Consider the following 26,144-nt stretch of genomic DNA (forward strand, 5'->3'; position numbering starts at 1 on the left):
TGTAATTAATTCTTAGTATCAACGATACGATACAGTTGTTCCTGTTGACAACACGATGATATTGTCAGTGCTAGGTTAAGAGAACGTTAAGTATCAGTGTACAACAAGCACATATGCTACATATTGCTCTATCTTCATGGCAGGGATCCACAAAATCCAACAGTGTACTTCGTAAAATCTTAAATTATCATAATTTATAAGATGTTTTATTTTGTCATGGAGAAATTGGGAAAAAATAATGTTCTAAATGGCAAAAGTCCTAGACACACAGTTGATATTAAAATAATAAATAATGCAAATCCTAATAATAATAATAATAATAATAATAAATGACTTGCGTAAACTAAACAACGCATCCAACAAGATGAGGGAAATTAGGTAGATCACTGGGAGAGTGGCCCCTCCTCTGTTACTTGAGCAGCAATCTTCTCACCAGCAGCATCCATAAATTAGTATCTCGCCCTGAATCTGCCAAAAAAATGGATGGTTGTTGCAGAGTGTGTCTTTCTTTCTTAATATACATATATGGACAAATAACTTTGAACATTTGCACACTTACTTTCAACATGGCCAGACATTTGCTGTTCTTTTGGTTAATTCAAAAGACCCATTGTGGAAAAAGCCTTTCCATGAGACATGTCAGGATGGGTGAGGAACCCACAAAAGTAGTCTTTAACATCAAACACAGTAATCCTCCCTGACTGCAGCCTGTTTCAGACGAAGACCACTCTGCATATCTACTATCTGAAGGGATGTCCCGGAAGCCTCCTGGCAAGGCTTGCAGATTTTGCTCCCTTGGTATGGCAGACTACGATCTTGTCAGGTTACAATATTCTAAAGTATACAAGCACACTTTCAGAGCATAAACTTTTTAGGACAGAGAACCTTGGTTTGAGGATTTCCTTGCTTGTTTAATTATACATTTAGCAGTGGGCAGCCACTTCAGAGGTGAAATTAGTTTTATACAAGTAACTGAAACCTATTCATCCATTTTCTATAGTACGTGAACCAGTGAGGCTGTTAAGGAGCAGAAACCATATGCATGCATGTACATCTATATGTATGTATATGTGTGCTTATATGTATGTATGTGTATGTGTGTGTATGTATATATATGTATATATATATATATATATATATATATATATATATATATATATATATATATATATATATATATATATATATATATATATATATATATATATATATATATATATATATATTTCAGCAACACGCTTATTTATTTATAGATTTATTCACATGTTTATTTATTAAGCCACTTATTACCTATCTATTTATGTCTAAAATGCCTTTCCTGTTTCTGCATCCTCACCCCCTTGCTACTGTGACAACGAAATTTCCCGAATACGGGATGAATAAAGTTATCCAAGCATCCAAGCATCCAAACCCATCCTGGCTAACTTATTTTAAAAGATAGAAACAATTGACAATGCAATTATCAACATTTTTCGATAACTTGTTGGCTATTAATTCCTCTCGTAACACACTGAAGCATTTATTTTGATAAGCTTTAGTCCATAGGTGGATCTAAGGGGTGGCTAATTGGGCCGAAGCCTTGGATGCTTGATGAAAAAAGCCTCAGATCTCGCACTCCATGTCTCTGTCTTCTGAGTTGATCTGACTATATATTACAGTACAGTACTGGAATTCACCAGAGTGGCAGCATGCGCAGTAAAGTAGCCTGCCTGTCCAGGAGAAGTGTATTACTGGCACCACAGGGGCTGCTGTTCTTTTTGAGTAAGATCGGCATTAGAAAAAAAGTGCAGAAAAAGGAGCCGGGTGAGAGAAAAGAGAGAGAGAGAGAATCCAGGTTGTGAGTGTTTAAGAAAAAAGGTGTTTTGGTTGGCTGCAATCCATATAAAAATACATTAGACTACTCCCTTAGTTGTCATTAGAGGATGTTTGTGTAAATCATTGAACTCACAAAGATCAATAATAAAGTCTGGGAGACCAAGTGAACACAAGGCAGACAATATTTATATTTTCATTGTAAATAGCTTTTTGCAAGATAATCTAATACAGGGGTGGCGAACGCGCGGCTCTCAAGCCCCATGCAGCTCGGGCCAAAATGGCTCTTTGCTTCTTAACATATTTTCTATATACTGTGGCTCTTTGCTTTGGTTCAGATTTCTTGTATTTTTGTTCTCTCTTAAAGCACACACAAATGTATCAGGGCCCAGTAAAAACAAATAATAAATTATATTTAAAAAATATGTGTTTGTGTCTGTCTGTTTTGGCAGGTCACTGCGTGATGTGGCTATTTGACTCTTACAGTTTAAAATTTTTGGTCTTTGTATCAAACTTGTTCGCTACCACTGATCTAATATTTCAATATACTGTTACGGACCCAGCAGATGAGTGGTTAACTATTGGATAACTATTAACTATTATTCATCCCGTATTTGGGAAATTTCATTGTGACAGTAGCAAGAAAAGGCATACCGTAATTACTCGAATATAACGCGCACTCGAAAATAACACGCAGGTAATTTTGGGCCAAAAATATCTGGAAAAACGCAGTAATCGAATATAGTGCGCACCTAAAATTTCCCGCTGACGAAAATCAGAAATCTTACCTTTTTTTCTTCGTTTCACAATTGTTTTGTTCAAACAAATTTATTCATTAGAATCCTTCAAATGAAGAGTTCCTCTCTCTCCTTGTCTGTCCTCTTATTATGATCGCGCCGCGTCGCTGGGTCGTCGCAGCGCGATCGGGGGCATCTGTTACGGTCGCGCCGCGTTGTGCGACGCGACCGTGGATGTAGGTAGACCCAAATACAGGAAGCAGGAGAGGACGAGGCATTCAGCGTGATACAGAGTCCTTTAATGAATCAACCAAGGCGTGGAAACAAACGTGGCCGCATGCGGCGCGCATACGGACAGAGGCAACAGAATAACGACAGCTAGCGACCGCTAGCAACCGCTAACAACAGTCAATGATAGTCAACGATAGTGAACGATCCGGCGACGTGTGATGACGCGTCGCTACTTAAATACAGGAAACGAAAGCAAACAATGGATTGGCTACAGCCGGTATGCGTCAACTTCCTCTTCCTCCCACAACACATCATCCGATTGGCTTTATGAGATGACGTAAAATCCGTGCGTCAAAGTGAGTTTGACAATGCTTTTTTCGATCGAAAATTTGTAATTTATTTTAGTTATTGATTATAACACGCACCCCCAACTATTGGAATTAATTATATAGCAAAAATCTGCGTGTTATATTCGAGTAATTATGGTAGTTATAAGTTACACAGTACAGTCGCAAAGGCCGCAAAACAACAAAGCAGAAGCACAAAGTACAAAGCAAATCAAAGTCAATGGGATCATTAAGAATCACCAAATCAAATCATTAAGACAGAAAAGCAGCAAAAACACAAAACGAGCAAGAGTGGACGGAGCTACCGCCACCGGCTGCAACTTGAACGGTGCCATCTTGGTTTCAGTAGCAAAAACGGATAGACTCAAAAAGACGTTGCACGTCGGCCTCACACTTCTGAGGTCCTGTGTTCGAATCCAGGTCATTCCACCTGGAGTTTGCATGTTGTCCCCGGCTCTGTGTGGGTTTTCTCTAGGTACTCTGGTTTCTTCCCATATTGCAAAACCATGCATGTTAGGCTAGTTGGACACTCTAAATTGCCCGTAGGTATGAGTGTGAGCATCATTGGTTGTTGGTCTCCTCGTGCTCTGCTGCATAATTCCAAATCAATTATCGCGCTGAAATAGAGGCCAGGATTGCAATGCCAGGTTGCCAATATGTTTTAACATGTTTTGACATGTTTTAAACGACAGTGTGTTTTGCAATCTTTTTATGTATGAGTAGGATTTTAACTGCATTTTTCATGTTTTATTTTACAAATTATAATGCCACAAATATATTAAGATTCTCTCTATGTTTGTGAGACACCATATTGAGAAGCAGGCACATACAGCCATGCAGAAGAAGTATATAAAATTCAAGGAACTACTACACAGACGGTGATAAAGAAGCAAACTATGTACAAGGACAGTCGTAAAAAAGATGGCTAACATCTACTATATCTTTCAAAAAACTTTTTTGCTAATCACAAAGAGCAAGCCTCAGTCAATTATGTGAAACAAGTATTTGAAAAACTCTTTTATCCCCCTTTGTTTAATCACAGTAACTTAAAGACAATGTCTACAGTTACCCACATGTGTTCTGATGATAATGTTTCTGATAACCGCATCATAAAGTATTGAAACATAACGTCTGTAGACATCATGCCTTATCCAATAACACAAAGCACAATGTGCGGTTTATACAGAAAGCAGCACTACATGATTTGGGATTCAAGGGCAATGTCAACCCTCGGAACAACAAAGAAAAGCTATCCCTCTGAGAAATTTAAAATTATTGTGTGAAGCTGTAATGTATAAATGATGATACAAAATCTCTCGAGTGAATAATCTTGATAATTTTTTGGCATCTCTGAATAGACTATCATGGATGCTACCATAACTGTAGGTTATGACAGAGAAGAGAGAGAGTTGCTCATTAATGTGTGATGTGATACAGATACAGTCATTATCCTGTTAATTGTTGTAGTAAATCTTTGAGGAAAAATCTTGTCCTTTTTCAAAATGTTTCTGTTGGCTCACGAGTTGGGTGTCAGGTTAAACAATCCCAGACAGTGCAACAATCCTTTTCAACATTATTTCCATACTTGGTCAACTGCAGTAATTCTTTTTAAATGGTCCTGCAAAGTTCTAATGAGCTGGTCACATGGGCAAGCAAATGTATTCCATCACCATAACCCATTCGTTAATTAGGGATCTGTGTAATTCTGACCTCCGTCTGCCCTTGTAAAATTAATAAAAGAAAAAAAAGACTTAAAGTACATCACTGTTCACTTCATTTTTTAACAGTATTCAGATAATGCCTTTTGCCTCTCATATATACTGTTACATTAATAACCCAACCTTTCCCATATTAATAAAATGAATGATTTTACATAAACCCATTGGTCAATTTCACTTGAGCAAACACTTTTTGTGCAAGACTCCCACATTTTCTAACCTAAACTGGAGAAGGTTGGCGCAAAACTCTAAATAAACTAAATGAAACTAACTTAGTTTTAAGTTCTACATGTTATATTTTTAGCCATGATTATTATTTTTTTGTATGAAATACTATGTTGTGAAATAAAGTGACATAGCACTTCATGAACGGTGTAACTGTTATACATAAACTAACAAAGGAAATTGTATTTAGAGAAATGTACTTCAAGTGATCATTAGAAATGTAACTGAGTTTATTTCAATGGTGTTTCAATGAAGTACGAAATAAAGGCTCCTTTCTTGAGTATTCTGTAACTTTTAACAATGGCCATTGTCTACAAATGTGTTTTACAGACATTTTGGAGTCTTGCAATTCATTTACACCCCCTACTCCATTCTTCCATTACCATTTGTTAAAGTTCTTGCATGATTAGTTGGGCAATTTCAACTTTTTATAAGCCCAGCCATAAGGCGCTCAATATCCACCCCCACCTCCACTGGCGGTACTTTGTACTGACCATTAACAGTCATCCTCAAAGGGTATTGATTACAGTTTTTTTTAGTTTCCTCACTTCGTCAACACAATCCTAGGCTTAAAATCAACAAAAAAAATGAGTCCATATTTTTCCCTTTCTAGGATCCTTTTTCAATATCACCTGTCCTTACTAAAGTCACAGGTTTCCCGGGGCTTATCATAGCTAGTTTATACCTTGGAAAGGTCAGCAGCAAATTGCAGCCTTTGCCCAGCACGAGTGGCAAATTTAAGCTGAAAAAAAAATTGAAAATAAATTGCAATATTTGCAAGTAGAAACAACAACATAGCCACAGAAAACACCCAACACATTGTGTTCATGCTACACAAAAATGTTTCATTTTGCCACAGTTTATACGACTGCAAAGCACTTGAACACATTATTGGTTAAATACAACTTAATCACAATGTTGTCCATGCAATGCAAGCACAGGAAGTCCCTAAAAGATGTTTCTAGTTTGAAACAATGTAAACAATGGGCATCAAAGTGAAACAGGCAGTAGCAAACTGATCTTGAATGAATTTTCTTTCAACACTTTTTCTGCTACATGAGAATAATAGTATTTATATGTTGGGTAAAATAAATGACATCCTATTTTTAGGAAAGGTTTTTTTCTCATTAAAAATACACTATACACCAATGGCTATGTCCCAGATTAAAATTTTTGCACACTGTGAATTTGTTTTTTTTGACACACCAGGTCTAGAGACTCTTACTTTTGTACCCAGTGCTACTGAATTCCATTGAGAACAGACTGTAACTTTCAGTCCCTAACAATTTTTTTCTTCTTGATTTATGGCATTGAACAAGGGGTAGAGTTCCCTTGTCCACCTTTGTGTGAACAAACTAATGATGCAGATGTATTATTTATTAGTGGAGTGCACAGCTCAGAAAAAAGCTGTATTTGGGGAAAAGAGAACACTGCAACATGTCAAGTTGGAGTATGGGGACATTCTCAAGTCATGCTTTTTAAAAATTATTTGTTTACCTGAAGTCACTGTCTGTTATGATTTTTTTTTCTCCATTAAAATATGGTTTTATTGTTCCAAAAAATTTAAGTACAGGGTGTGTCAGATTTTACTGTATAATTTGAGGATCAAAGTAAATTTTGCCTGGCAGGATCACGGCTGGAATGCTGATAATGATGGCAAAGAGAATTACTTTTTAATTCTATTGCTCTGTGATGCCAAAAGCAGATGTAGTGGGACAATGTGGTACCTTGTCTCAAGCTTTCACAGCACTGAAATTAGGGCTTAGAGGATTATGCCATCCTTCCTGTCTTTGTTATATGTTATTTTGACATCACCTGAGAGCTGCCAAAAACACAATGCTTTTTTTTAAAGGCTTACCAGGATTTTAAAGCAGATGTTGCATAAAATTATTTATTTTGCCCTCATTGCTAATGCATAATATGATTGATTATTAAATTACAATCACTTTTTTTCAAAGTCACACAACAGAAACAAACGAGCACATTTAGAATCAGTATGTTTAAAAGTACTCTACATTGCCAAGAAAGGCTTAAGAATTAATGCAATACAGTTCAATGCAAATACAAAAATAAGGCTGCTATATTCCAATATTGTCAGTGTGTAAAAACTACCGACATTTACAAAAACGACATTATTTTGCATGATTAAATTTTAATGCAGGGTAGAGGGCATTTGTTGTCTTGAGCACTTGGCCTACCAGTGCAATCACATATCTTAATGGGCCAGTGACTTTACTCCCACGGTCATAGCCGCAATATTGTTAGGTGACCGGGAAATCATTTCTTCCATTCGGGAAATAGGAGCTCGATTTAGTTTGAAAGTTATGTTGACAAGAAAAGCCCAGTGGCTGGAGTTTCTTGTTGGAGAAATAAGTGATGTTGGGAAATGTCAATTTTGGGTTTTCGAAAGTGGCCAAAAGTTATAAACAAGGAAGAAGGTAAGTGGTGACTATATTCACCACAGAACTTAGGGTACTCATCACCCTGGGTGACCTAGTTTCTTATTGTATCTCTAAAGGTCCGACCAGAACAAATCATTATCAATATCGCTAAACTGTCAATTTAGCGTCAGCGAGCCCCGTTGTTTAAGTGGTAATGGAGCCTATCCCAGCTAACAACGGCCAGAAGGCGGTTTACACCTGAGTTGGTTGCCATCCAATTAAAGTTCATGTGGGTTTTGTCCAATTCAGTGTTGGATTGGACATTGGTGACAATTGATCACACCCGTTGGTTGCTAAGTACTGCACCTCATGAGTGAAAAAGATAAGAAACAATATGGACTTTCGCAAACAAAGGCTAAAAAGGAAAGGTATACAAAAAAGTGTACGGTATTTTCCTAATTTTTCACTTTATTTACATTTTATCCCGTGCATGGTGGCTAATTGGACAAAAAAGGGAATGAAAATTTCATTAGCCTGACTCATGAAATTCCAATCATATACAATGGCACTTTACTGACAAAGCAAACCTCAAATGATAAACATAACTTTTAACAAACGTAACATATTTATTGTGTTGTCACGACTACACAGTATACATTGAGCTTTGATCTAAATCTAACTTTAGTCAGCCACCAGCAAGTTGAATTGTTCCTTGTTGCAAAGAAAAATAGCAAATAAGTTGTTGTATTACTAACATAAAACACAATAAACTTCCCATTTGCTATGAAATGGCAAGCTTTTCAATGTGGATCCCAATACAGACACAGGAGAAATCACATGCATAATAACATTTATTAACAAAAAGGGAATCAATAGGTAGACAAAAAGTACAACAGAGTCGGCGAGTATCTAAGGAAGGGCACAACAGGCAGAAAAAGTCCAAACTGAAGTTTCGCAATATATACGCAAGTAACAAAGTATAACCAATAAAGCACAATTGAGTCGGCGAGTAAACTAAGTACCCAAATGAAAAGAAAAGAAATGATTACAAAGGAAAATCAACCGTATCTACGCATGAGAACTTAAATGAGACGTATAATATACACCGGTACGCAAGGCAATAGTCCGACAGTCACTGCTTGTGACAGGAGTCCTTTAATATTGAGTGCTCATAATGCACAACAGGTGTGCCGCTTGTACCCGCCCACTCAGCCAATCCAGGTGATGGAAAAGAAAAAAAATACTTTAAGCAAGACAATGAGATGACAACATTTGTCTCTGTCTTCTAAGGAGAAAAGAAAATGCAAGAAAAGACTGTCCTCTATCGTGACCGGACGTTTGGTCACCGGACGTTTGGTCGCCCGGACGTTTGGTCGCCCGGGTGAATATAATTTTGAGAGCTGGTTTCAACAGTAGATATTTAGATATTAAACTCTCTCTCTCTCTCATGAATATAATTTTGAGAGGTGGTTTCAACAGTAAACTCTGTCATGTTGTCAAACGTCCGGCGACAAAACGTCCGGCGACCAAACGTCCGGCGACCAAACGTCCGAGTACCATCTTCTATTAACCCCCACATCAGAGAGCAAGCAGGTAAATTTACAAAAGTACAAAAAATAATCATAACTTACTATTTGACAGTGAAGTTTATTGTATTCATGAATTTATTTGTAAAGACAGTTAAATCCTGTGTATTTAAAATGAATGTGATACTGCTAAATTGTGCCTGCTGGACGGTAAAAAAATGAAAAGAGAATTGGCGTGTCCCTAGACACTAAAACATTTAACATCGGGGTTGTCACCAGATTGGTAGATCTTTGTTGACATCTGGGGATAACTTAATTGACATTTGTTGGGAGGCAGTTATTGGACTTGCAGCAATAGCGGGTTGTTATCTCGATTCTCTTCACCTTCGCGCACATCCATACACATCAACAGAGTGCACCACTTTTATTTTCATTCCTTTGACCCTAAGGCAGTGATAGGGGAAGAATGACACTGATAGCTTATACAGTCTTACTCTGTAGTATAAATGACAGTGGTTTGGACATAAGCAAAGACTATAACTGTGAGGTTACAATCAAATACCCTTTTAGACAAAGGGGAAAAAAAGAGGTTTCCTAGCTTTCATTGACTGCATTTTGCAAAATTCAACGTTTTCAACAGTAAAATAGATAAACATGTTCTTTTAACCTTACCATACTAGCACAAGGTCCAGAAACCTGGACCCCAGCCATCTCATCCATCTCCCGGTTTGATGCCTTTCACACAAGCTGCGTGAAGCATATGCTCCATTTCTACTGGTTCCAACACCTGACAAATGAGGAACTTTACAGGCTTGCTTCTCAACATACATCTCCACTGTCATTAAGGAGGCCCCTTTTCCTGGGCCATATGGCCAGACTGGATGACACAAGCCCTGCTAATCATTCCGTTTTGTCAGCACACACTTATTGTTTGAAAATGTCAGATAAAATCTTTGAATTAAATTGAATTCCTTTTTTGTCATACAAGTACAATGAGATTTGAAGCTTCACTATAAAGAGCACACATAAGTAGTCATAAAAAACTTTTATATACAATGACAAAGAAGTGAGTGATAGAGGACTGATTGAAAGAGGAATAAGCAAACAACAGTTCTGTAAAAAAAGTATATGACTGTCATGATAGCATTATTGTGGAAGTTGGATTTTTGGGGGATATCTTGAAACTGTATTGTTGTGCCCTGTGAGGGAAGGTTTTTATGTTTCATTTAGTTGAAAGTTACAGTATCAATCCTGCTTGCAAATATTTCAAATAATAGCACAGCCCAGACAAAACAATCACATGAGCCTCAACATGAAACAACTAATTAATATTGGTGTGTTTGGCGTGATCCTACAGGATCAACATTACCATTGATGTACTATATGAGTTATCAGAGGCGGGTAAATAAAGTGTAGACAGAGACCTTCCCGCCTTTCAGGAACTTTCCTTCCAGTACCTCTTATAATTTCATGCAACTTCCATATGGATCAATATTGGTTAATCATTACTACTACTGCATCTTATGATCCGGTTTGTCTTTTATATATATATATATATATATATATATATATATATATATATATATATATATATATATATATATATATATATATATATTTGAAACCATTTTTAAAATAGGCCATTAATTGAAGTTGGGTCTTATAATATGGTGCGTCTTATAGTGCGAAAAATTCGGTAGCAGGTTTGACTGGTTTCCTCAATGGACTACTTTGTTTTCCTCCCACACCAACAAAACATGTTCCAAGTTCAGTGAAGCTCCAAATGATCATTTAATGTGAATTTCAGAGTGAATGCTTGTTAAGCCTAATGAGCTCTTTGATTAACATATTCACAATCTCATGCTTAATGTCAGCTGCGATAAGCTGTAGTTATCCATGACCTATGTTAGAAGACCTGGAAATTCATAGATGTTATCCACTATTATGTAATTTTAAAATTTAAAACCACATAAGTAGTCATGCCCCAATTGTTTCTACTCATGCAAAACCACAACTACCAAGTGCTCTTTAGCACACATCACCCATGCGATACATACATGAGCGCACACAAATGTACTGATACCTTGTGGTAATAAGTATGCCTCATCTTACTCACGTCTCTACTCAGACTACACAGACTGAATGACTATTGGGCCTAATGCAGAGCAATGCCAAGGGTCAGAATTGAATTTGGGACAAGATTCTTGGAAACACAGGCAGTTTTACTGGCAGTGAGGAAGCACCAGTAGATCAGTCTATAACCCTAAACCCTCTGGAACTGAAGGGGTCAAATACAACAACCTGTCTGGCTCCAGTGAACATCAATGAATGATCAACCCCAAGCCTTTCTTGCAGATGCCCTATTTCAGTAGTTGGAGAGAGCCACAAAGCACAGCACTCACATATATGTGATCTTGCACACACACACACACACACACACACACACACACACCACACACACACACACACACACACACACACACACACACACACACACATATATATATATATATATATATATATATATATATATATATATATATATATACATATATATATATATATATAAATATATATATATATATATATATATATATATATATATATGGTAATAAGTATGCCTCAATACAATAAATATCCGTAAAAGTAAAATACAAAGCAGCATAACATTTCTATGCACAACCCTGAGAAACACTGCTTTTTTATTTTCTAAATGAGAAAATAAAATATATTTATTATATTTATATATTTGAAACAAGGGTTGAAACAGGATCAGATAACATGTTTTGCTCCAACCATGTGCTAAGCTCCTAAATGTAGAAAAAACATTTTTTTTGTACCATAGGTGAGTGTTTTATGCAACAAAGCCTTATTTTCTCCCATGAGAGCTTTAAAAAAAGGAAAATGTATATAAAACATCTCTCTATATATATAAAAAATCTATATACAGGGAGTAATCAAATTGCTGATGTCACAAGATAAATATCAGCAATATAGAAAAGTACAGTAAAAGTAAAATACAACTATTTTGTGCCAAGCCCAGAAATACTGCAGTCTCCCTCCATGGTGTCAAAAGACACAGCAGGATAAAGGTGAAGGAGGCCAAATTAGCGGGAGGTCATCTACCTATTACTTTGTGCCAGAGACTTACAAATTGACCTCCAGCTGGCCACAAAGGAGAAATACCGCAAAAAACACACATAATGGTAAAAAGAAAAAGAACTGAAATTGACAAGAGGAGACTGATCTTACTGTTGCTCATTCCCAATGTGGCACCAGTGACGTTGAAGATGCTGAACTACAGAAATGAAAAATAGACAAGAACAGCTGCCTAGAACAACATGAACAGGTCTTCAAAGGGTCAGTAACAAAACAAGAACACAATGTACAGTGTTAAAAAGTGGGCTGGGCAGACTCAATTGTCACATCGTTCGTTCTATCCACACAGAAGGGTAAAAGTTAATCCCTTTGTGACGTTTATCATTCAGGTAGGCTGCTCTGCTTGAAAACAAAGCAAACAAAAAAATGTCTATAATCCTGTTTGTTTGTATCACAATGTAATTGGGTCTTGGGTCTTGTAATATATTTGAAACAGGGGTTGAAACAGGATCAGATAACATGTTTTGCTCCAGCCATGTGCTAAGCTCCTAAATGTAGAGAAAACAATTTTTGTACCATAGGTGAGTGTTTTATGCAAAAAAGCCTTGTTTTCTCCCATGAGATCTTTAAAAAAAGAGGAAAATGTATATAAAAAATCTCTCTCTATATATGAAAAAATCTTTATACATGGATTAATCAAATTGCTGATGTCACAAGATAAATATCAGCAATATAGAAAAGTACAGTAAAAGTAAAATACAACTATAACTATATATATATATATATATATATTGTGTAACTTATAACTATGCCTTTCTTGCTACTGTCACAATGTAATTTCCCAAATACGGGATGAATAAAGTTATCCAATCCAATATATATATATGTATATATATATATATATATATATATATATATATATATATATATATATATATATATATATATATATATATATATATAGTTGTATCATTACCAATACTTATTGCAGGAAACGCAACAAAATGGGTTTAACTGATGTCTGATAATGTAAACACATTCAGACTTTTCTATATTGCTGATATTTATCTTGTGACATCAGCAATTTGATTACCACATGTATCTCCAGGAGCGGTAAGCACAAAATATTCGTTTTCCTGTCACGTCTAGCACGTACAATATTTCTGAATATTTAATGTTTCAACTGGGAATACGCTGATTTTTAAAATTATACACAGTTTGCCGACAGACTCCCAAGGAAGGACTATGATATGTAAATATTCCAATAAATTTATGCAAAGCAGCATAACATTTCTATGCACAACCCTGAGAAACACAGCTTTTTTTATTTTCTAAATGAGAAAAACTTATTTTATACAAAATGCTGTAAACATTTAAATGAGCTTGTTATGGGGTCTTATCACAAACTATTTTTCTTCTGTACTTGACAGATTAAAATTGCTGGTATGCATATCTATTACTTAGAGCAATCTTTTTCTTTTGCAATCCTTCCTGCACCAACTTCTTTTGCACATACTCCCAAAGTTAATGTTTTTTTATGTACATATTTCAATGTTAATCTAATGCTGACAAGGCCTTCTCCTAATTTCTCTGCCAAGTCTGATGGTGTGCACCCTCTGCTCTGTCAAATGAAAAACATAAATTCAAGTTATTAATTATTTTTCATGCATGACTTTGAAGTACATTGTGCTAAACAACTATATAAAAATTTACAAATCACTGCCAACACTAACAGTCTTCCTCAACTGTCTGAACTATTTGAACTTCAAACTCATTTGCAATAGGAGGCCAAAATCATATAATGTGTTCGCTTCTGCTTCTCTGATCTTCATGGCTGCCTCAAGAGAGCCATTGTTTTGGCCTGAATAAATAACACATTCTTTTTTTTCTCCACATGTTTCACTTCCTACCTCAGAAAATGTTCCATCTGCACCGGCTGTCAGGTAACTGCGCCGACACATCTGCATCTGTTTTTGGAGCAGTGCAGCTGTGACCTCTGTTTTGATGTGCAAAAAGAAAACATTTAATATGGCATTCACCATCTGTTCAAGATGGGGTAACACAACCGATGCATTTCGAAAGAGAAATCCTGCCAGTTTTATTATTGTTATTTTGCTAAACTCTCACTAGTATATGACTGTGTATTTATTTTTTACCGAATCATTCTCTGCACTGAATGGACAAAAAAAAAAAAATCATTCATTTTCTGAACCGCTTATCCTTCACAAGGATTATGGGGGGTGCTGGAGCCTATCCCAGCACACCACAGACACAAGGCAAGGCAAAGCTTACACAGAAATTTCAAAATGTCCTAAACAAGACAAATCAAAATCAACATATTTTAATATTAAGTCTATATGATATTTTCATGCGGCATGGTGGATGAGTGGGTAGCACGTCGGCCTCACAGTTCTGGGGTCCTGGCTTTAAATCCAGGTTGGTCCTCCTGTGTGGATTTTGCATGGGCTTGTGTGGGATTTCTCCGGGTACTCTGGTTTCATCCCACATCGCAAAAACATGCAGGTTGGGCAGGTTGGTACACGGTCGATTGGTCGCCGGTCTTTTGGTCGCCGGTCTTTTGGTCGCCGATCTTTTGGTCATCGGTCTTTTGGCCGCCCGGAAGGTAAGTGATAATTACCATTTAAATCGTTGCTCAAATTCCCTAAATAGAAACTGCGAATTACTATTTAGTCATACTTAATGACCTAGTAATTATTAGGCTAAAGAAAAGCGCCAAATTTTTTGTTTTTTGTTGGAGAACTTGTTAAGACCCTGACTGACGTAGCTTCTTAAAGGGACAACGCATGTACATACAAACTCTTATACACTCACATGTCGGCTCAGTGAAACTGCTCATGGTCATTGTTGGCTGTTATTGATGCGCAGACCGTGTTGTTTTACCTTGTTTTGTCGCCGGTCTTTTGGTCGTCGGTCTTTCGGTCGCCGGTCTTTTGGTCGCCCGTTGTCGCGGTCGGGGCGACCAAAAGACCGGCGACCAAAAGACGGCGACCAAAAGACGGCGACCAAAAGACGGCGACCAAAAGACGGCGACCAAAAGACCGGCGACCAATCGACCGCACACGGGACAGGTTGGATTGGATAACTTTATTCATCCCGTATTCGGGAAATTTCGTTGTCACAGTAGCAACTCTGAATTGCCCCTAGGTATGAGTGTGATCTTGAATGGTTGTCCGTCTTCTCGTGCCCTGCGATCGGTATCCCCCGCCTCCGACGCAGCTGGGATTACACAAGAAGGTTGATTAAATACTCTATGGCACTACTACATACATAGCAATGGGATTATCGTACCAGCAGTAATGTGTGTGTTTTGGATGGGGTGGAGAATTGGAAGTTGAGCTGGGACCAAACACCCTGTGGTGATGGCGTCAGACTGGCACTGAGTTGCAAAACACATTGAAGTACACTTTTATGCATGCATTAGTAAGTGCAGACGAAATACACACCCAAGTAATTATCACTGCGGCACAATATCAGACGGGATGTAACTCAATTTAAATGAGGTGTTGAGAATAAATCCAGATATTTGAAAAATACTTTAAAACCTAATTTGTACAAACCACTGTTTTCAGCCAAAGCTATATAAAAACATTCCAACATTCCAAATGCCTTTTCCACATGTGCAAAAACAATAATCTGTTAACAATGTACGCGTATGAAACTTTGCACTTCTGAAATTGGCTGCAAATATTGCTTTATAATTATTGTGCATGAAAACAGAAAATGTGGGCACTATAAATATAAATGAATGAATGTTTTATATGTGCATTTTAAGACTTAAAACAGCCGCTTAATTATGAAGAGTTGCCAGCTTGATTCCCACTGGTGGCGGTACTATTGTGAGCGTGAATGGTCGTTTGACCAATGGCCGACTGCCAACCAGTCTGGGGTTTAGTCTGCTTATTGGCTGAAGTCAGCTGGGATAGGCTCGAGCAATCCCCATAACTCGTATGAGGATGCGCGGTACGGAATACTTAAGACGTTTTTTTGTGTGTTTGTTTTTACAAATGTATATACATTCATTCATCTTCGGTGACAGACAGACAACTGCTCACAATCACACTGCCGCTGAAGGAATCGAACCTAGACTGCCCGATAAATGTTTTTGTGTCAAACAAGATATATTAACATGAATCGAACACTGTTTTTAATTGGGTGGATGAACAGGAGGACCGACATTGTCAGCATCTTAAGGAGCCGTGCTATTTTAATTTGGTTTGAATTCCTATGGAGACACATTAGTCGCCCCATTGGAAAGTAAATACATCTTAAACATGAAAACATCTTAGGCGTTATATGACCAAAACTAATTTAGACACGGAAAAGGCCACCATTGTGACTCACTCTCTGAAAGTGTGCACAGAGGGAAAGTGCATTTAACAGAAATGCCTTCAATCTGTGTATTTTTAGCAACATATTGGCTTTGACACAGTGGTGACATATAGTATAAGACTTCTGACTCCTTGGGTTTGGATGTAGAAAAAAAGGTGCCAATTAAGAGGCAGAAGTTCAGGAACCTTGTAGCCAAAGAATGATACACTCTTGGCAACATGGAAGAAATAAAGAGTGCCTTTCCTTTAACTGCACTACACCACACTCTATTTTATCTACCAGTGTAATTGAGAATGACAGCTGAACATCTTCCTAAATTTCTGAGGCCAAAAAGCGGTGATGTGAATCTTTCTACTGCTCATTGGTGAACAGTTTTTCAGTTTGTTTTTTTCAAAGTTAAAGTCTTATCGGCTGCATACTCTAAATATAAGAGGCCTATAATACCGTATACTTAACCTAAGTGACTGCCAATACAGAAGCATATTTGAAAGAGGCCAGTGTGTACTCCTGTACCCATGAACTTGGATGCCATCAATCAATCAGGCATTAAAACATCCCATTCTCATACCCCCTTTAAAGGTGGCACATGCACATTTTACACATATCTACCTATAACTTGTGAGATGTGTGCATCTCAAGTGTATTGTCACTATTCTCGGCCAGTTCCAGTTTAGTAAAAACCAACATAAGAGGGCAACTTAAATATAATAAGCCTTCATGTTCTGTATCTGTTGTCACAGGTAATCATTTTTACCTGTGAAGTTTACTATTTAACCAATTAGTCATGAAATCTGGAGTGGCTGACCAAAAATAAAATAAACACTCATTTGTATGGAGGAGGATTTGGTCAGTCACTTTATAATGCATGGAATTTATCCTTCAGTACATAGTGAATCGTGCTCAGTGAAAACTGCCCAGAGTACAGGAAATAAGTGTGCCGCAAGGAATAGATATTTTCAACGGCAATTCGACACTTTGTCCTTTTTACAAGACCTTTGTTCCACGCCCATCATCTACACACATCCAATAGCCAATAAATCCCAGAAAGCTTTTCCTGCTGTCTGACCTACAGTAAGTGCAGAAAGTAAGATGTTTTACATTGAACCCGCAACCATGTAAAGAATTCCTGTTGGGGTAAGTGCTGGAACAATGTTGTCTACTTGCCCTATGTGGGACATGGAGACACATCTTTAACGTCTGGACATCACACACACACACACACACACATCTCTAATAGCTCTCAGGGGTCCAGGTTAGGTCCAGATGTGATAGCTTTCAGTTTCACTTCACTTCTTTAAATGTTGCAACAGGTACTGTTGAAATTGTAGGATAATTAGAGAACAAAACATATATAACATTTTAGTTTTATTATGTGTTTTTCACAAACTCTATCACAGTTATCGAAATAAATCTGGGAGGAATTTAAAGGACTTAAACAGTTCATTTGGATCAGAGGTTAAGACAGCTGACCTGTGACCTGTGCGCTGTTAATGTACTCCACAGGAAGCTGGACTTGGTAGGCTTCTCGCAACTTCAGGTCAGTGACCACACATTTTTCATGAACTCTCAGTAACAGGGGAGGAATTAAAAAAAGGAGAAAATGATGGAAATACAACCATTTGCGAAGTTGATGGTTTTGAGGACGGCAAAGAAAAAAGATCAAAATATATAGAGGATGTGAGTGATTTAGCGATTTGTCTTGGCAGCTAAACCCTCTGAGAGTAGAAAAAAAAGTGCAAAGAGGAAGTGATGGTCGAGTATGTGGCAGCATTGTTTCATCTCGGATAACAGGCGGCTGCTTGGCCCTCGAACACCTCCCGGTTGACGAGAAGAAAAGAGGGAAGGAGACACTGGGGAGGTGGAGGTCACGGTGTGGGAGCCAGCGCTGACTCAGACATTCAAAAGGTCATACTATGAACCCGTGTGTTAACCTCTACATTCTGGGTTACATGCAGGGGGACTGGGGCATGGGAATTGTTTTTCAAGAGGGGCTCTTATCCAGCCATTACTTAACAGAGGACAGCAACGTCTAGTGTATGAAATAGCTTTTGCTGCACATCTTTACCTCACTAGTCCTTCTCAAGGAGGTATTTTTCTTCCGTGCTGAATTTACAGCATCAGTCAGTACATAATCCTTAGCCTCAAAGTTCTTTTTCATGTTTAGTGTTTCACAAGACCCTATGGCAGTGTGTTTTGACGAGAAGAACCTAGACTGGCAGCAGACGAGAATCCTAAGGTGTCGAGGGGGTGTAGGTTTTCAGGGATATATGTACCTGAATACTACAATGCTAATGTGCATATCTAAGCTCAATGGTAAGGGTATTGATAGCAGCAGATGACTTCAGGAAGGCTTCTTTTCAGAATCTTGGTAACTTAAAGTTACTAAAACTGTTGCTGCATAAAGCCACAAAATTATAGCCTTTCTACTAAAGTGAAGTCATCACAAACAAATACAGTATGCACCAAGGGTGGTAAACTGGAAACAGCCCTTAGTTTTGAGAACACATTTTGAATTTTTTTCCCCGGAATCAAATTCCAACAGGTTCAGTCTTCATCTCGGTCTTGTTTTGGTCTTGACACCCAAAAGTCTTGAACTTGTCTCAATCCGTTATGATGTCAGGGTTAATGGGGTAAAGAATAACATAGGCAAATAGTGTTGTGCGGTACATTCCAATGGCATTGTTTGCTGTAGACATAAGTTTAATAAATTATTTTCTAACTGCATTTTTTGTCACTATGCACTTAAACTATTTATAGGTTACAATATGGAGCATAAAAGAATACTAATTACACAAGTGGTAGGTCCTCATACAAAGGTAACTTGGTGACCATCAACACACACACACAGCACTCACGCCTTCTCACCTCTTTCATGAGGCAGCCCATCACCTCCATCCTTCCTTCCTTCCTGAAATCATGCTTGAAAACACTAGCAACAAAGCAATTAAATGAAAACACCTTTCTTGAATCATTCAGTTATATCAAACCTAGTTCTACAGTTATATATGCCCCTTGGACTATATACATATTTACCAGTGGCGGGCCGTCAGGGCCTTCAAGGCCTTCTCTGCTGGCCTAAGAAATATCTGAATCATATATTATATTTTGTCCATCAATACTTATTAAATAATTCCAAATTGTCTGTTAGCTTCCTTTCGTTGCTTTTCCCCCCTGACATGGTTGTAATGTCTGAAAAGCTCCAGTATTTGTATTTAATCAATAAATGCTGTTTTTGGCTGGATTTTACCCGATTTTCGTTTTTTGTTTGTTTGCCGGTACGCCATTGACATTCATCGCTGTCTTTTCCCGGGAAAATCACCCCACTGGCCCGGTTGTAATGTCTGAAAAGCTCCAGTATTTGTATTTAATCATTAAATGCCGCTAGGAAGAGGATTTTACCCAATTTTTGTGCATTGATTTATTGATTATTTTTTATGTGTCGCAGTTGTAGCTGCAGTAGAGGTTTTATAGCCATAAAATAGTTTTTGAGGGTTGGATTGATTCGTTGAAGGCGCTACGAGAAAATGCACGGACCGCCAAAAATGTATAGAGTAAATATTATTTACTCTATACATTTTTCTCTCTCAGTTACATTGTGTATCCAAGATAAAAACTGCCTAAACACACGGGTGAGGAAGTACAAACTATTACATATTCCAAACCTGTAGTCAACAGTTTTGAGACACTTTGCCATCCTACTGAATAATGAAGTATCTCAAAGCTTTTGATCACAGGTGGACAAGCTGATGTTATTTTAAAATCCTAACAGTATCTTATCTCTAAATTATATTTATACAGCATTTTCTAATAACGCCAGACAGTTGTTTGTTCTGACATAGTTGAATTAAAGCATGTTTATAGTATTTGCTGATAGTGCCTGCCATGTTTGCTTTGAGAGGGATGAGTTTAAAGGTCGTTCAATACTTTTTGCAATGATTTCCATTTGCCTCAATCCCTATCTGAAGAGAGAGAAAGCCATATATTTCCAGTCTTGATATCTGAGACATTTCAAAGGGAAAAGTCCTCTGCAAATCCATCCCCCCTCTTTATTTATATTTGCGTGTCAGAGGTCCTTTCATGGGCTCGGGTGCTTCTCCTATGTTTCATTTTGGGTCAAACATCCATTACCAAGAGATGCTGTTCTTAAGGTTTACAATTATTTATAGCCATACCAAACGTATCACTTATGTGTGGAATCTTTAAAAGCTAACTTTCATTTGGGGATTTTCTGCTACCCCTCAAACTATTCTGTTAATTATGAACTGGAAACTGTCTGATGATAAGATATGGGCTAAAGTTCACCGAAAGTACCTCAATATAGTCCATCAAAAGAATAAAGACACACATTTTCATATAGTCACTCAGGGGCTATTAGCACAGAGAGACATGCTGGACAGCAAGAGTTCAATGGATACCTGGAATCAGGTGATTCTGGTTTGTTGTGATGGGAAGACATTTGCAAACATGTTCACGTTTAACTGCATTAAATGGTCTCCCTCATGGTATTAAGAGTAGTGATAGCCTATCTAGGATGTATTTTGCTGGATAAAATTTCCAATAAACGATGTAGCAATTCCCTTAACAGCATTGCATTTATGTAAAAGGAAATTAAACTCCAGAGTTCATTGAAAGGTTCTTGGTGTGTGTATGTGTGGGTGGGTGGTGGGGTATTTGCAATGGACTGCTCTTAATATGAAGTACATGCTTTTATTTGACAAATATTTTGGATTGGAAGGCGATGATTTCACATGCCCCTCCACTGCTATTTGGTAAGTTCTTAAAATTGAATGTTTATGGACAACACATGAAATCAAATTTTGATTTTGTTCCTTAGAATAGATGTGACAGCCGAACTCTTTCTGACCTCAGAAATAACTGCAGCTCCTTTTGTCGGTTGTTCAACAAAGAAAATCAAAAAGGTTTTGCATATCACCAGCAGTTTTGAAAAGATTTGTAATAAATAGAACTGACATTTCTGTCTAATGTGCCAACATCGCTCTCAGCTAATGCATTACCAATGTTTAAACCACTGTGATTACTTGCCAATGCGAAAGGTCACAGAAAATTTTAATTAAGTTGAGAAATATAATTAAAAAGAATGAGAATGCACTATTAGCAATAGTAAGCTTGTCTGTTATTGTGACATCAGATTACATTTATATGACACAAAGAAACAAGGGTTTTACAATCTCAGCAGGCACACTCTGTGCACAATAAAAGTAATATCTGAAGATTTGCCTTTCACTGATGTCGTGTAGAACATTTGTTAATTGAGTGGATCATTTTCAAACTTTTTTATTGGTCAATAAATTATTTAAAAAGAAAAAAACTGTGATCGGCTGGCGCGTGGGGGTGATGGAGCTTATCCCAGCTGACTTCAGTCACTGGGTTGGGGACACCCTAAATTGGTGGCAAGCCAATCGCAAGGCACAAGGAGACAAACAACTATTCACACTCACACTCATACCTAGGGGCAATTTAGACTGTTCGACCAGTCTACCCTGCATGCTCTTGGGAGGTGGGAGGAAACCCATGCAAGCCCAGGGACATCATGCAAACTTCACACAGTGAGCACTCACCTAGGATCGAACCTTCGATCTCAGAACTGTGAGGCTGACAGACTAAGCACTCTACCACCGGGTCGCATGTTGATATCATTAAGTACCGTAATTACTCGAATATAACACGCAGATGTTTGCTATATAATTAATTCCAATAGTTGGGGGTGCGTGTTATAATCAATAACTATTTTATTTTTTTTTTTTTTGTGTCTTGTTACATGGCCCTTAGACTGGTGCTTTTTCTTGCCAAATAAATTGAATTGAAATTGAATTGAATAAAATAAACGCACGGATTTTACGTCATCTCGTGAAGCCGACGCACGGATTTTACGTCATCTCGTAAAGCCGAGACCACCACTGCCCCCCTCTAGCCTCGTACCCGTCTCAGTTCACCCTCTCTCAGTTCAGTGTTATAATCAATAACTAAAATAAATTACAAATTTTCGATCGAAAAAAGCATTGTCAAACTCACTTTGACGCACGGATTTTACGTCATCTCGTAAAGCCAATCGGATGATGTGTTGTGGGAGGAAGAGGAAGTGGATGAAGGAAGCGTGGACGTTGATAGGATTCTCAACGAAGAGATGTATGAGAGGACAGACAAAGAGAGAGAGGAACTCTTCATTTGAAGGATTCTAATGAATAAATTTGTTTGAACAAAACAATCGTGAAACGAAGAAAAAAAGGTAAGATTTCTGATTTTCGTCAGCGGGAAATTTTAGGTGCGTACTATATTCGAGTACTGCGTTTTTCCAGATTTTTTTGGCCCAAAATTACCTGCGTGTTATTTTCGAGTGCGCGTTATATTCGAGTAATTACGGTAATTTATAAATTACATAATCTGGAACATTCAACAATTTTAAATGTCCATTCTCTTCTCTTTTATGAGTTGAATATGAATTTTCCCAGAAAGAAAAAAAACAAACCTCTAAGCTAACAGTTGTTGAGTGCACACAACAAGCACCTTGAAGAATTACTCAGAAGTGCTGCTTCAACTCCAGTGTGTGTTTTAAAAACACTTAGTAACTTACTGAGGGAGAGGGGAATCACAAATACATAAAAAAAGCAGGAATACAAACAAACTAACAATCAAGGCCAGTGGAGCATTTATCCAAAGGAAACTTCCGTTCAACCATGAACACGCACAGAAGATAATACTAGAAAACTGGCAACTAAACTTCTCCTTGGATATGAAAGCAAACATTTTGGCCAACATGAGAGACCGCCCAAATCAAATTATTCTGCATGCAACAAATCATCTTGTGATAAGCACAAGCTTGTCCAAGCAGTTATTCCGAACAGATAAAAATGTGACTGTTCAGCCGTCTGTGTATGCCAAAGTTTAAACTGAAAACCTCAGTCTTGCATTTTATATTTGATATCTTGCAACTCCAATTTCAGCATGAATCGGTTCAAAATTCAGATAGCTAATAGAAACATGATCCAACCAACATGGAATCTCAAATGCACTGTGAGCTATTTAAGTTTATATAAATCCAACTAACACTCAGTAGATAGATTTCTATCACCTGAATTACCTCTCTATTTATTTATTCATGTTTTTTACCGAACCGCCTGGTGGTGAAGTGGTCTACGCGCCTGACTTCTGTGCGGCAAGCGCTGCTGTTGGCGGTATGATTGTGAGTGTGAATGGTCATCTGTTTCTGAGAGAGCCCTATGGCTGACTGGCGACCAGCTTAGGGTGCAGTCCGCCTTTCGCCCGAAGTCAGCTGGGATTGGAAATCTTACGAGGATGCACGGAACAGAAGATGAATGAATGAATGTATTTTACTGCTTATCTTGTTCAGGCTCACAGGGAAGCTGGGATCTATTCCATCTGACTGTGGGTAAAAGGGCAAATACACCCCGGATAAATTATCAATCAATCAACCTGGAGATAGACAAATATTGACAATCAGCCACACCTGCACTCCTTGAGTGGATATCCATGCAGTCCATTAAAATAAACAAACCAACAAAAAACATGTATTTTTTAAATTATCTTTCAGAATTGTGCTTAGGCAAGTTCAATGAGCAAAAGTTTATGAATGCATTACAATTGCTTAATAATATTTAGGAATTGGGCTATAGATTGATTGCTTAATTCCACATACTTTCCTTCATAAATACATTTTAACCAACAAATGTAGCCCACTTTTTTTGTGTAATTGTAGGGTTAAAACTGCAACTTGATGTGGAATGACTGGGTGGCAACAATAACAAAACCAGGATTTGGAGCTAAACAACTTGCAACATTACATTAGGACTATGAACTCTTTAGGTGATTTAGGTTCATTCTTTTTCCCCCCTCAAGAACTAGTTTATATTATAACAACAACAAAAAAGTAAATTCAACTTTGAAATAGTCTACATAGAAAATGAACTTTCCCAAGAATAATGAGTTTGTCATGTTTTTGTGCTTTAACTTGGTACAAGCAAGACAATGACTAAACATCAGAAGACTAATACTATTTAGACTATTTATGGAGCCAAAAAGAGGTTAGAAATTGTTATCAAAACACTTTTTTGGCCAGCTTTAGCTTGCTTTCTTAAATTATCCATTGATTGACAATGAATTGCTTTCATTTGTTTATTCTCTCTATTGCAGAACATGAATATTTAGGACAGTATGTCCTAAAGTAAAGTCTTCACAAGTAAGTAATTTTAACAACAACAATTGACCACAGGCCTTGTCTTCTTGTAAGGGTTATATTTACTATACAACATCCACAAGGGAATTTTGATTAGACAGTGCATACACAAAATTTCAATCCTACTCTATGACAACAAAATCAAATTAACTCATACCTTTTCAAATTAGATTTTGATTACTTTTCTTTCAACAACCACTGGTATACTATGCAATACAGAGTAATATGGAATCACAGAGTTATTCTTTTAATTTTTTCATTCTGGTATGTGGCTTTTGAAAAACCACAGGGAAAATAATTCACACTTTTGCTTTCTCGTTGACCCAAGTGAATCTTTACCGACTTAGTTCCGTCTGTTTCTATTTAGATCTCAGTCTCAGAAAAATCCGATCAACCCTCTTTGCAATTACTCATTAGAATGAGGGAGCAGCAGTTTGATTTTGCAGACTGTGGGAACTGCCACTATCTATTTTCTCTGATCCTGTGATGATTTATGTTGTATCTATGCTGCTACAAGCCCCCTACCCTCTTCAGACACTTTCTTTTTCCTTAATGATTTGAGCTCTCCTTCTCTCTCCACATGTTAATATCTCATCACTCCAGACCAAGAGGCCCCTGACCCAGAGTCGACTACAGGAGACGTCTGGACGAACCAAGCGAGCAGAAGGCCTGCTTCATATGATCTCTAAAATGAAAGCTAAGATCATGTTTGATTGCCCTCTCTACGCCACTGAAATTAACACGAACAGGCAAGTATACAGGTCTTCTCTCCAAGGATTTCAGCTCAAGGAAAATAATTCCACACAGTATCTTTGCATATGTAGTTACGTACAATACGGTGGGGGCCCCCTCTGGATTTACTTCTTAGTATTACACATATTGCAGCAGCGGCGTGCTGTTTACCAGGGCCTTGGGGAAAGTGGCAGACTATAATAAATCATTTTCAGCAGTGTAATTAAAGTATTAAAGAAAATTATGCCAAAAACAACACTTTGCTATTATCATACATGAATTAAAGATAATGTGATTTTGCATTTGCCAAATGCTACATTCAGAATGAAATTTGTAAACTTGGAAAGGATAGAGGTATAGAGAATGGCAGTTGAATTTTGTCAAAAGCTTTGGAATCCTCAAAACATCTAGTAGCCACAAGACATTCCTTCCTGACTCTCCCTAAAGGCAACCCAGCATGTTGCGCTGTTCCAGTAATTGGTTGAGTAATGGACTTATTCCGCTGGGTGGTTCTCTGGGTGTACTCAATACAGAGAATGTAAATCCTGTGGCAAATGGGAGATTAGAAGGGGGGAAAATATCAGCGGAAAAAAATACATTCAGAAAAAGAACACATAAAATTCACACTCGTACTACAAATTCATTTGAAACCGCAGCCTGAGTTGTTTCAACTAAGTCTTCTGCTTTGACGCTCCGAAAATGTCTTTGTTTGTTTTTGGATGGCTTGACTCCCTGTTGCTTCTGTGCACATCTTGTGTGTCATAGTTGCTGTCT

The sequence above is a fragment of the Stigmatopora argus genome, chromosome 19 (assembly GCF_051989625.1).
Source record: "Stigmatopora argus isolate UIUO_Sarg chromosome 19, RoL_Sarg_1.0, whole genome shotgun sequence".
Taxonomy (NCBI): Eukaryota; Metazoa; Chordata; class Actinopteri; order Syngnathiformes; family Syngnathidae; genus Stigmatopora; species Stigmatopora argus.